Raw genomic sequence first — 9,961 nt, 5'->3', positions numbered from 1 at the left:
AATGATTAATTGTTTATGCTATTCATTATTCATGTTTACCTGATCATGTGTTTATGGGCTTGCGTTAAACTTGTTGGCACCCAAATGCTAAAAGATGACTCATTAAAAGCTAATCGCAGTAAAACCAGTGTCAGCCTTTTGAGCCTCATGAACCCCATGTTATATTTGTTGAGTATGACATGTACTTATGCTTGCTTTACTTTTTAAATCTTTGGAAAAATCCTGGATGGGTACCAGATTGCTAGAGTTTAAAGAAGTTAGGCTTGTGATCAACTAGTCAGTTGTCCCGGTGGATTTGGAGTCTTCACCTAAAGATCGAAGTTGTCTTTCTGCCATCTATACTCTAAGGTTATAATCTTTATACTAATACGCTATGTATTTTAAGCATTGTCTTTTGATATTACCCTTATTTGTAGCTATATGTGAGATTTGACTTCCTGGGCTCACATATGGTGTGTATCTGGTTTTGTTCTTAAAATCGGGTGCTACAAGAGTTTAGAATTTGGATAGTGATACTCTTGATAAAGTTTATGATGTTGAATTTGATGAAACCTAGGGTTCACAAGAAGAAAATGAGAACTTGGAAGATGTTAGAGGCGTTCAACTTTCAAATGCAATGAAGAACATGGATGTTGGTGAATTGAGGCCTAGGCAAGTGAATGATGATGAAGATGATCAAGTGCAAGTGCTCTCTAACTCAAATGTGCAAGATGATACAAATCAAGCTAGTAAAAGTGGCTCTCATGACAATAAACAAAATCAAGTGGCTAGCACATCATCTCAACCCAATGATCAAGCAAGTGCAAGCAATCAAGTTTCAATACTCCAACCAACCAATATTGCAAGGGATCATCCATTGGACACTATCATTGGTGATATTTCAAGAGGTGTGTAAACTAGATCAAGATTGGCTTCATTTTGTGAGCACTTCTCATTTGTGTCATCCATTGAACTAAAGAAGATAGATGAAGCATTGAAGGATGTGGACTGGGTGAATGCTATGCATGAAGAATTGAACAACTTCACAAGAAATCAAGTATGAGAATTAGTAGAGAGACCAAAGGGACACAATGTGATTGGAACCAAATGGGTCTTTAGAAACAAGCAAGATCAAGATGGGATAGTAGTAAGGAACAAAGCAAGATTAGTAGCACAAGGATATACACAAGTTGAAGGTCTTGACTTTGGAGAAACATATGCCTCGGTTGCTAGATTGGAAACAATTAGAATCTTGCTAGCCTATGCTTGTGCTCACAACATCTCTCTATCAAATGGATGCCAAGAGTGCATTACTCAATGATTACATCAATGATAAGTATATGTTGAACAACCTCCTAGTTTTGAAGATGACAAGAAACCTAACCATGTGTACAAGTTGAAGCAGGCATTGTATGGATTGAAGGAAGCACCTAGTGCATGGTATGAGAGATTGAGGGACTTCCTACTCTCTAAAGGGTTCATGATGGGCAACATTGACACCACTCTTTTCAACAAGAAGATTGGCAAAGACTTATTTGTGTTGCAAATCAATGTTGATGATATCATATTTGGATCAACCAATCAAGACTTTTGTGAAGAATTTGGAAAGATGATGGCTAATGAGTTTGAGATGTCCATGATTGGAGAGTTAAGTTACATCATTGGTCTTCAAATCAAACAATTGAAGAATGGTACATTTGTGAGTCAATGCAAGTATATTAAGAACATGATCAAGAAGTTTGCATGAGTGATAGCAAAGGCAACTTGGATAGTGATGCAAGTAGCAATATGGTGGATCAAAAATTGTATCGGTCTATGATTGGAAGCCTACTCTATGTGACCGCATCAAGGCCAAATGTCATGTTTAGTGTGTGCATGTGTGCAAGATTTCAAGCCTCACCAAGAGAAAGTCATTTGAAGGCTACAAAGAGAATATTGAGGTACTTGAAGCATACACAAAATGTTGGTTTGTGGTATCCTAAAGGAGCAAAGTTTGAACTAGTTGGTTACTCCGACTTAGATTATGCAGGATGCAAGGTGTAAAGGAAGAGCTCCTCGGGCACATGTCAATTTTTGGGAAGATCACTTGTTTCATGGTCATCAAAGAAGCAAAATAGTGTTGCATTATCAACCGCCAAAGCTGAATACATATCCATCGGTAGTTGTTGTGCACAAATACTTTGGATGAAGGCCACCTTGAGTGACTTTGGAATCAAGTTCAAAAAAGTGCCATTGCTATGTGACAATGAGAGTGCAATCAAGTTAACCAATAACCCGATTTAACATACAAGAACAAAGCACATTGATGTCTGCCACCATTTCATAAGAGATCACCAACAAAAAGGGGACAGTTGCATCGAGAGTGTAGGCACCAAAGATCAACTTGCCGATATATTCACCAAGCCATTGGTTGAGAAAAGGTTTTGCAAGCTAAGGAATGAGTTGAACATATTAGATTTTTCAAATATGTGTTGATGCACCCCCACTTATATGACATGACTCTCCTTCAAGCACATCCAAGGTAAAAGTTGATTGGCATGGCATACATCCTTGCTAAGGACATGTTTAGTGCATCTAGACATCTTTCATATTTAATAGGCTCATTCATGAAAATCAAATAAATTTGATGATTGTATGGTACCACTATTGCTTCTATGCTTATTTTGGTCTAGTGGTAGCATATGACATGTTTGTGAGCTTTTAAACCTAGTGTTTGATCTAGAAAATGAGTTCTAAGTGTTTAACTCAACATGGTACAAGATAACCCTTATTTGGAGGTGTGAAGAAGCTTGTCCTTGAATCAAACCGAGTTAAATGTCTTTGGCAAGTGTTCTTGATTAAACCAAATTTGGGAAAATGATCCTAATCCCATTGATTGACATTGATAATCTCAACCTATCTACATTTTGAACCTTTTTGGTCATTGATAATAATGGGGGAGAAAAACAAAGATATAAGTAACAAAGGTATAAGTGTTAAGGGGAGAAATAGTGTACTAAGATAGTGAAAAGACAACAAGGGGGAGAATTTGACATAGGGGGAGAGAAATGACAAAGGAAGGGGATCGATTAAAATTTATATGACAAAGGAAGGAGATTAATTTAAATTTTGAGCACACAAGTAGGGGGAGCAAGCTCATGAACTTTTATGGTGCATTTGATTGTGCATTTCATATGTTTGATTGCATGGCACAATTTTTAAATTTCAATATCCATACTTGTGTGGTGTATGCTAGTTGTAGGTTTGAATGATGAGATGAAAAACTAGCATGCATAGGTTAAGTAACTAGACTCATGCTCACATTATGAAAACTAGACCCTTATTTCTAATGTTGATCTCATGGGGTATTCTAGTCTTTATGTATGCCTACTTACTAATGGTGCTAAGGATGGTATATTGGTGCACTCCGATTGGTATCATGCTTCAAAGATCCACCTTTTATACCTTAGCATCATTTGGTAGACATTGTCTCCTATATTTTCTATCTAAGCATATGTGCAAGCTACAATCCAAACTCTTAGCAGATATGTTGGGGGAGCAATTGCTACCATTTGGGGTTCATGAAACTTGTACATATCCTTTTACACATGGTAAATATACTTGGGCAAGCAACATGGATTCAATAAAATTTCAATTCATATCTTTGTAAAAGGGTTGTCATCAATTACCAAAAAGGGGGAGATTGAATGCTCTAGTTTGGTTTTGGTGATTTGATGAAAACCTAAAGTGCTAACCTAGTTTATCAAAGTGATCATGAGATAGGTTGCACATTCCAAGTGGTGAAACAAATGAAGATCATGACATGATGATAGTGATGCCATGATGATGATCATGTGCTTGGACTTGGAAAAGAAGTAAAAGAAAAGAACAAAAGGCTCAAGCCAAAGGTATAAGTGGTAGGTGCCTTTTCGTTTCGGTGATCAAGACACTTAGCGAGTGCGATCACATTTAGGATCGATAGCCATACTATTAAGAGGGGTGAAACTCGTATCGAAATGCGGTTATCAAAGTGCCACTTGATGCTCTAACTCATTGCATATGTATTTAAGATCTAGTGGAGTGCTAATGCCCTTGAAAATGTTTGTGAAAATATGCTAACACATGTGCACAAGGTGCTACACTTGGTGATTGGCACATTTAAGCAAGGGTAAAGAAGATAGAGTTGAAAAAAGAGTTAGTCGTGCTGGTCATAGAGTGACCAGACATGTCCACTATGGCGATCGGACATGTCTAGTATTAATGACCGGACTTTGGCTCAGTGGAGTAACTGTACAATGAGGAGTTACTATTCAGCATTCGATCAATGTGAGTTAGCTTGGTTTAGGTTTGTAGAGAAGCGACTGGACGCGTCCGGTGTGAACCAGTGAGTCTCGGGTTTTTAGCGCTAAAATTGATCGGACTATAGGAGCGTCCAGTCTGGTGTGACTGGACACATCCGGTCAGCCCAGAGCGGCTCTGGGAGCTCTTTGGACTCAACCAGATGCTAAGTCTCCTATGTTCGGTCTAGTGCGACCGGATGCGTCCAATCAGCCTAGAGCGGCTCTAGGAGCTCTCTGGAGTCGACCGGATGTTGCCTGTCATGCGTCCAGTTGTCCACATCAGACGCGTCTGGTCATCCACACTAGACACATCTGGTCGTAGTTGAGTGTGGTACTCACGGTAGCAACGGCTACTTCATTTGAATGGGACACGTGGCGGTTAGGTAGCGACCGAACATGTTTGATGCACACGACCTACGCGTTTGGTTGATGCATAGTCAGCCCAATAATTGAGCCAACGGCGCTATTGTTTGGTGGTGTCTATAAATACCATTTCACTAGCTCTAGGTCACTCTCTTGGCCATTTGCATTAACATAACAACCTTCTGAGCTTAGCCAAAGCCCTCCCACTCATCTCCATCATTGATTCAATATCTTTGTGAGATTAGGAGTGAATCCTAGTGCATTGCTTGAGTGTTTGCATCTAGAGGCACTTGGTGTTCATGTTTCGCTATGAGATTCACTTGTTACTCTTAGTGGTTACTGCCACCTAGATGGCTTGGAGCAGCGAATATCATTGAGTGGAGGTTGGTGATTGTCTCCGGCTCCGATCATGGTGATTGTGAGGGGTTCTTGACCTTTCCCCATCGGAGAGCCAAAAGGTACTCTAGTAAATTGCTCATGGCTTGTGTGATCCTCATCTTGTGTTGGTTGTGTGGCACCCTATTGAGGGTTTGGCGTGTGATGCCAATTAGAATGTGAACCTCCAAGTAAGTGAATCGCCACAACGAGGACTAGCTTGCCGACAAGCAAGTGAGCCTCGATAAAAAATCATTGTGTCAACATTTGATTCTGAGGTGATTGGTCTTCATTGATATTGATTCTTGTAATTGATTGGTTCATTCTTCGACTCGGCGGTATAATCATCTTGCTCTCTCTCTTTACATTACCGCAAACTAGTTGTCAAGCTCTTTAGTGTAGCTAGTTGTGAGAGCTTGTTAGTTTGGTTAGTGTAGCTCTTTAGTTAGCCATTGAGAGCACATTAACTTAGTGTAGTGACATAGCCATTGTGTGGATAGAGACTATAGAAACTAGAATTGTGGTAGGTGGCTTGCAATTTTAGTAGGCTAGCACAACACTTGCTTCGCCTCATAATTGTCTGACAGGTTTGCTAAGTGTTGTTGTAGAAATGTTTAATAGGCTATTCACTACCCCTTTAGCCATTAGGACCTTTCACATGGCCATGGCCTCCCGATGATGGAAGAGGAACTTCGGCATGGTCAGTGGCTTCGGCTCTCGATGTGGACATCATGGCCTTGCTGCGGTGAAGAACCACGGCACGAAGGCCAATTTCAGACATGATTGCCTGTGAATTCAACAGCGAGGAGGAAAAAGGTGGAGCTTTAGGGTTAGGGGCTTATCGACGGTAGAGGAGCAGCTCTGGCGAGGTAGAGCATGGGAAGGTCGTGACTGGTTGTGGCCGCCATAGGAAGGAGAGGCTTTTTGTTGGCTTGATGGAGTCAGATGCCAAGGTTGTGGTGGAGGCTGTTGCTGAGTGCCGCTAACAAGGAGCCAACGATGAGGAAGGGAGACACTTGGGGGTGGTACAACCTGGCTAGAGGTGCTCTAGGTGATGAAGACCGACGATGAGGTTGAGAGTGACGGTGATGCTAGAGGTGGCTCGGTGGTGGTGGCACAATGAGGACGGAGCAGGGGCTCGATGTAGATGTGGCTCGATGGAAAGGAAGTGGCGTCCATGGCTTGAAGGAGAGCTTAGGGTGGAGGTGGAGCATAGCAATGACATGGAGAACACCGGTGAGGAGGTGTAGCATGGTGAGGTGGAGTAGGTTCTCATGAGCATAGAGGTGGTCGGGGTCGTTGGGCACGTCTACGTGGTTGGCTGTGGGCGATCATGGCGAGCTCATGGCGTGGCAAGGTGGCTTGCAGGAGAGGTGGCAGTGTAGTGGCGTGACTATGGCTCTGTGGTGGCTGGCAACGGCGGGCAGTGGGGCTTAGCGAAGAAGAAGGCAGCGAGCTTGGTGGCAGCACTACTTAGAGGAAGGAGAGCAGCAGCGGCGGATGGGGAGCTAAGGAAGAGGAGTGGCGGTAGGGGTATTTGTATGTGCCATGGGCTAGGGTTCCAGGGCTAGGCAATGATCCTCATTGTTTGTATGAAGATGGAGACACACGGTGCGCATCCCACAGGCAGTGATATGGACGCTGAGATGCGGGGATGGGACATGCATGGCGGCATGCAGTTGGGTGCGGGTCGGGGCATGCCTAGGGTTTAGACGGAGTGGCACCGCTAGTTTGGGCCTATGTATGGGCCTATAGGGGCTGAGTGAGCATAGGCTTGTAGGGCTCACTGTTAGGCTGAGCAAGCTGCTGCGCTGCTAGGTTGCACATGGGAGGAGGCGAGCTAGGCCAGATGCATGAGGTGGGCCGCATGGTGAAGGGAGGAGAGCTAGGCTACACGGCGGCTTGGGCCAGAGCGATGAGGAAGAGGCTGGGTGGGCCAGGAGGAGGTGCTGGGCTGTGGGAAAAGAGAAGGAGGGAGAGAATGGTGGGCTGGTTGGAAAAGAAAAAGGAAAAGGATTTCCCTTTTATGAGTTATCATCCAAGGAATTTGAGATGGAATTCAAAAGAGATTTGAGATGAATTTAAGGAGAACTGAGAGGGATTCAAAAGGATCGGGAAGGAATTCTTGCTACGGATTTGTGCACTCCAAACTCCAAACAAACTCAAACTCAAAACCAACTCAAGAACACAGCACACTCCTATAATCAATTCTATATGGGTGCAACAATTTATTAGCAACTCTCCAAGGTTTGACTCAGGTTTGACCTAGCGACTACATGCTTCACACATTGCAGGAAAATTTTTAAAGAGCTCGTGTTTTTGGTTGTATGAAAACCTGGGTTGTTACATTCACCTCATCAAAGCCGGACCTGGCCTCCTTGGCCTTCCTTCATCGGCGACCGGGTGTGCCTCTATCGAAGTCAGTGCTGATGGGCCCAATGGGCACATCGTTCCAACCTCTCCATGGGATCTTGGGACTGGGTCTTACGTGACCCCATCCCATGTCCCAGCCAATGGTACAAACTTCGCTCCTTCTGTCATTTGGATTCCACAATTTGCACCTATGCCTCGTCCTCCACCACCCAATCCTCCACCACCTGCACCAATCCTCATCTTAGTCGATTGCCTAAGCTCACCTTTCCCGTTTTAATGGTGATAAACCCCATTCATTGCTTACTTTGGACGAGGATTATTTTTCTATGTATGGGGTAGAATCACCAATGTGGATTTGGGTTTCCCGTCAACATTTTGATGGTTCGGCCAAGAGTTGGATTCATTCCATTAAGGCTCAGTTGCCACATTGCACTTGGTCCGACTTCTATAAATTCTTGCATGAGAGTTTTGACCATGACCAACATGAAATCCTCATCCATCAACTACTCTCTATCAAACACACCACCACTATGTTGGCCTATGTATCCCAGTTTGCTGAATTAGTTGACCAACTGTCATCTTATTCCATGCGATTCTTTGATGGTCTAAAGCCTGAAATCAAATCTGTTGTCTTAATGCAACATCAAAAAAATCTCGATATTGCTTGCACCCTCGCAATGTTGAAGGAAGAGGTGGGCATTCCGGTGGCTTCCAGGCTGCCCTGTGCTGGTGATTGGTCTTCGTGGACGTTGGCTCCGTCCAAGTACTCAATGTTGTCTCCACCCCAGCATGACAAGGCTCAAGCTACTGTAGTTCTAGGGGATTCATTTGGTCTTTCTATGAATGACTCTAAGTTGGCAGTTGTGAAATCCTATAGGCATGCTATGGGCCTCTGCTACAAGTGTGCAAGAAAATGGAGCAAAGACCACAAGTGTCCACCTGAAATACTATTGGCAGTGGCTGATTTGTGGGATTCGGATGAGCTTGCTGACTCCTGATGAGGACATCACTACTTTGTCACATACAAGCCAAGGAGAGGAGGAGGTCCAGTATGGGCATCCAATTCATCTTTCTCATGGTTGAGGCCCAGTCCAACTGAAGGTGGAGTCCATCTTGGGTTCTAGGACCAGTCTATCATAAAACTAGTCACACGGGTGCATCTGTTCTCCGTTTTCAACGATCCACATATGGATGGAAAGCTAATTAGATAAGGAAGCCAATGCAAGTGGTCTCACATCAAAAGCCCTTTGGAATCAATAGGAATCATTGAAATAAGTCAGCATCTAGAATCTGCCAGGGTGCTGCGACACTGTCTTTTCGTCCATTGGACCATGTATCGTCTTTGGTCCCATTAGGGGCGCATCCAGGGGGTGATGCCCAAGACTCTATAATTAGCAGCCATCACTCTCCTTAGGGTTTGGGTTTAGTTTAGTTCTTGATTTCCTCATGAAACAGACGTCTTTTTGCTACAACTGTGCCGCCAAAGCCGCTTGCTATGAACCAGGGCCCCGGTTCTTGATCTTGTTCGCCTGTGGCGATTAGTCCTTTCGAATAAAGACCTAAACTCCTTCTCATTATCATAAGCCTCATATTTATTTGTAATTTTAGATTGCATTCATCCTGTTCTTGCTTGTGTTCTTGATTCACTTGCAGTAAAGCCTTCTCGGCGAGGTCAATCATGTTCGCGTGGTTGATAACCAACGAAGCTGTGGTGTAACGGTTTCGAGGGTCCAAATTAGTCTTGGTTCAAAGCCTAAATCATGAATGTCAAGTCTCCACTAATCAACGCTATCATACCTATCGGAAGATTGGGCCTTGTCTACATTAAATGGTATCAGAGACCTTGTTGCCCGTTAGGTATACTTTTATTTTTCCCCTTTTAGATTGTTACTATTTTTGTTTTATCTATAGTCCACAAAAAGCCAAAAAATATACACTGCCTCATATTCTCTATCCTATAGCCTTGTTGTGCCATGCAATTTCGTCTCTATTTCGCGTTGTTGAGTTTGTGTCCTAGGGCAAGTTCTGGTTGCTGGTTTTAGATCATTTTTAGTCCAGTTTGTGTCTTTTCCTTTGTTTTTCATCATAATCCGTGAACACCTTCAAGTCATGCTGTGTTTCCTTTGTATCCATCTAACCCTAGTCCATGCCATCTAATTTGTTACACTTATTTTCACTGTTTGCATGTATCCATAGCCGCCGCAACAACTTTTACGCGTATTGTTCTCGTTTTGTCCTCTAATTCAGAGTTAGTTCTCAAAACTAGCCTAGTTTTCGCATACGAACTCAGATTTTGATGTGTCATATATCAAAATCAATCAAACAAAAAATTTAGATCCGCTCATCCCTATTTTGCTGGGTTTAGAAAATTTTATTTTGGCCAAAAACTGGTCACAAGATCCTCTTTTCATGGTCACAAGCTTTTTGTTAATTTTGAGCACGTCTTCTGAATTTTCCACAGACCATGACTTTCACTTGTTTAAGCTCATATTTTCTGTGGTTACTTCTTTTGTGCTCCTAAGTGAAGAAAAAATATCAAAAACATAAAAAGA

Source organism: Miscanthus floridulus, chromosome 8 (genome assembly GCF_019320115.1).
Source record: "Miscanthus floridulus cultivar M001 chromosome 8, ASM1932011v1, whole genome shotgun sequence".
NCBI classification, from domain to species: domain Eukaryota; kingdom Viridiplantae; phylum Streptophyta; class Magnoliopsida; order Poales; family Poaceae; genus Miscanthus; species Miscanthus floridulus.
The sequence above is the reverse complement of the archived record's forward strand: the minus strand, read 5'-3'. Positions refer to the sequence as shown.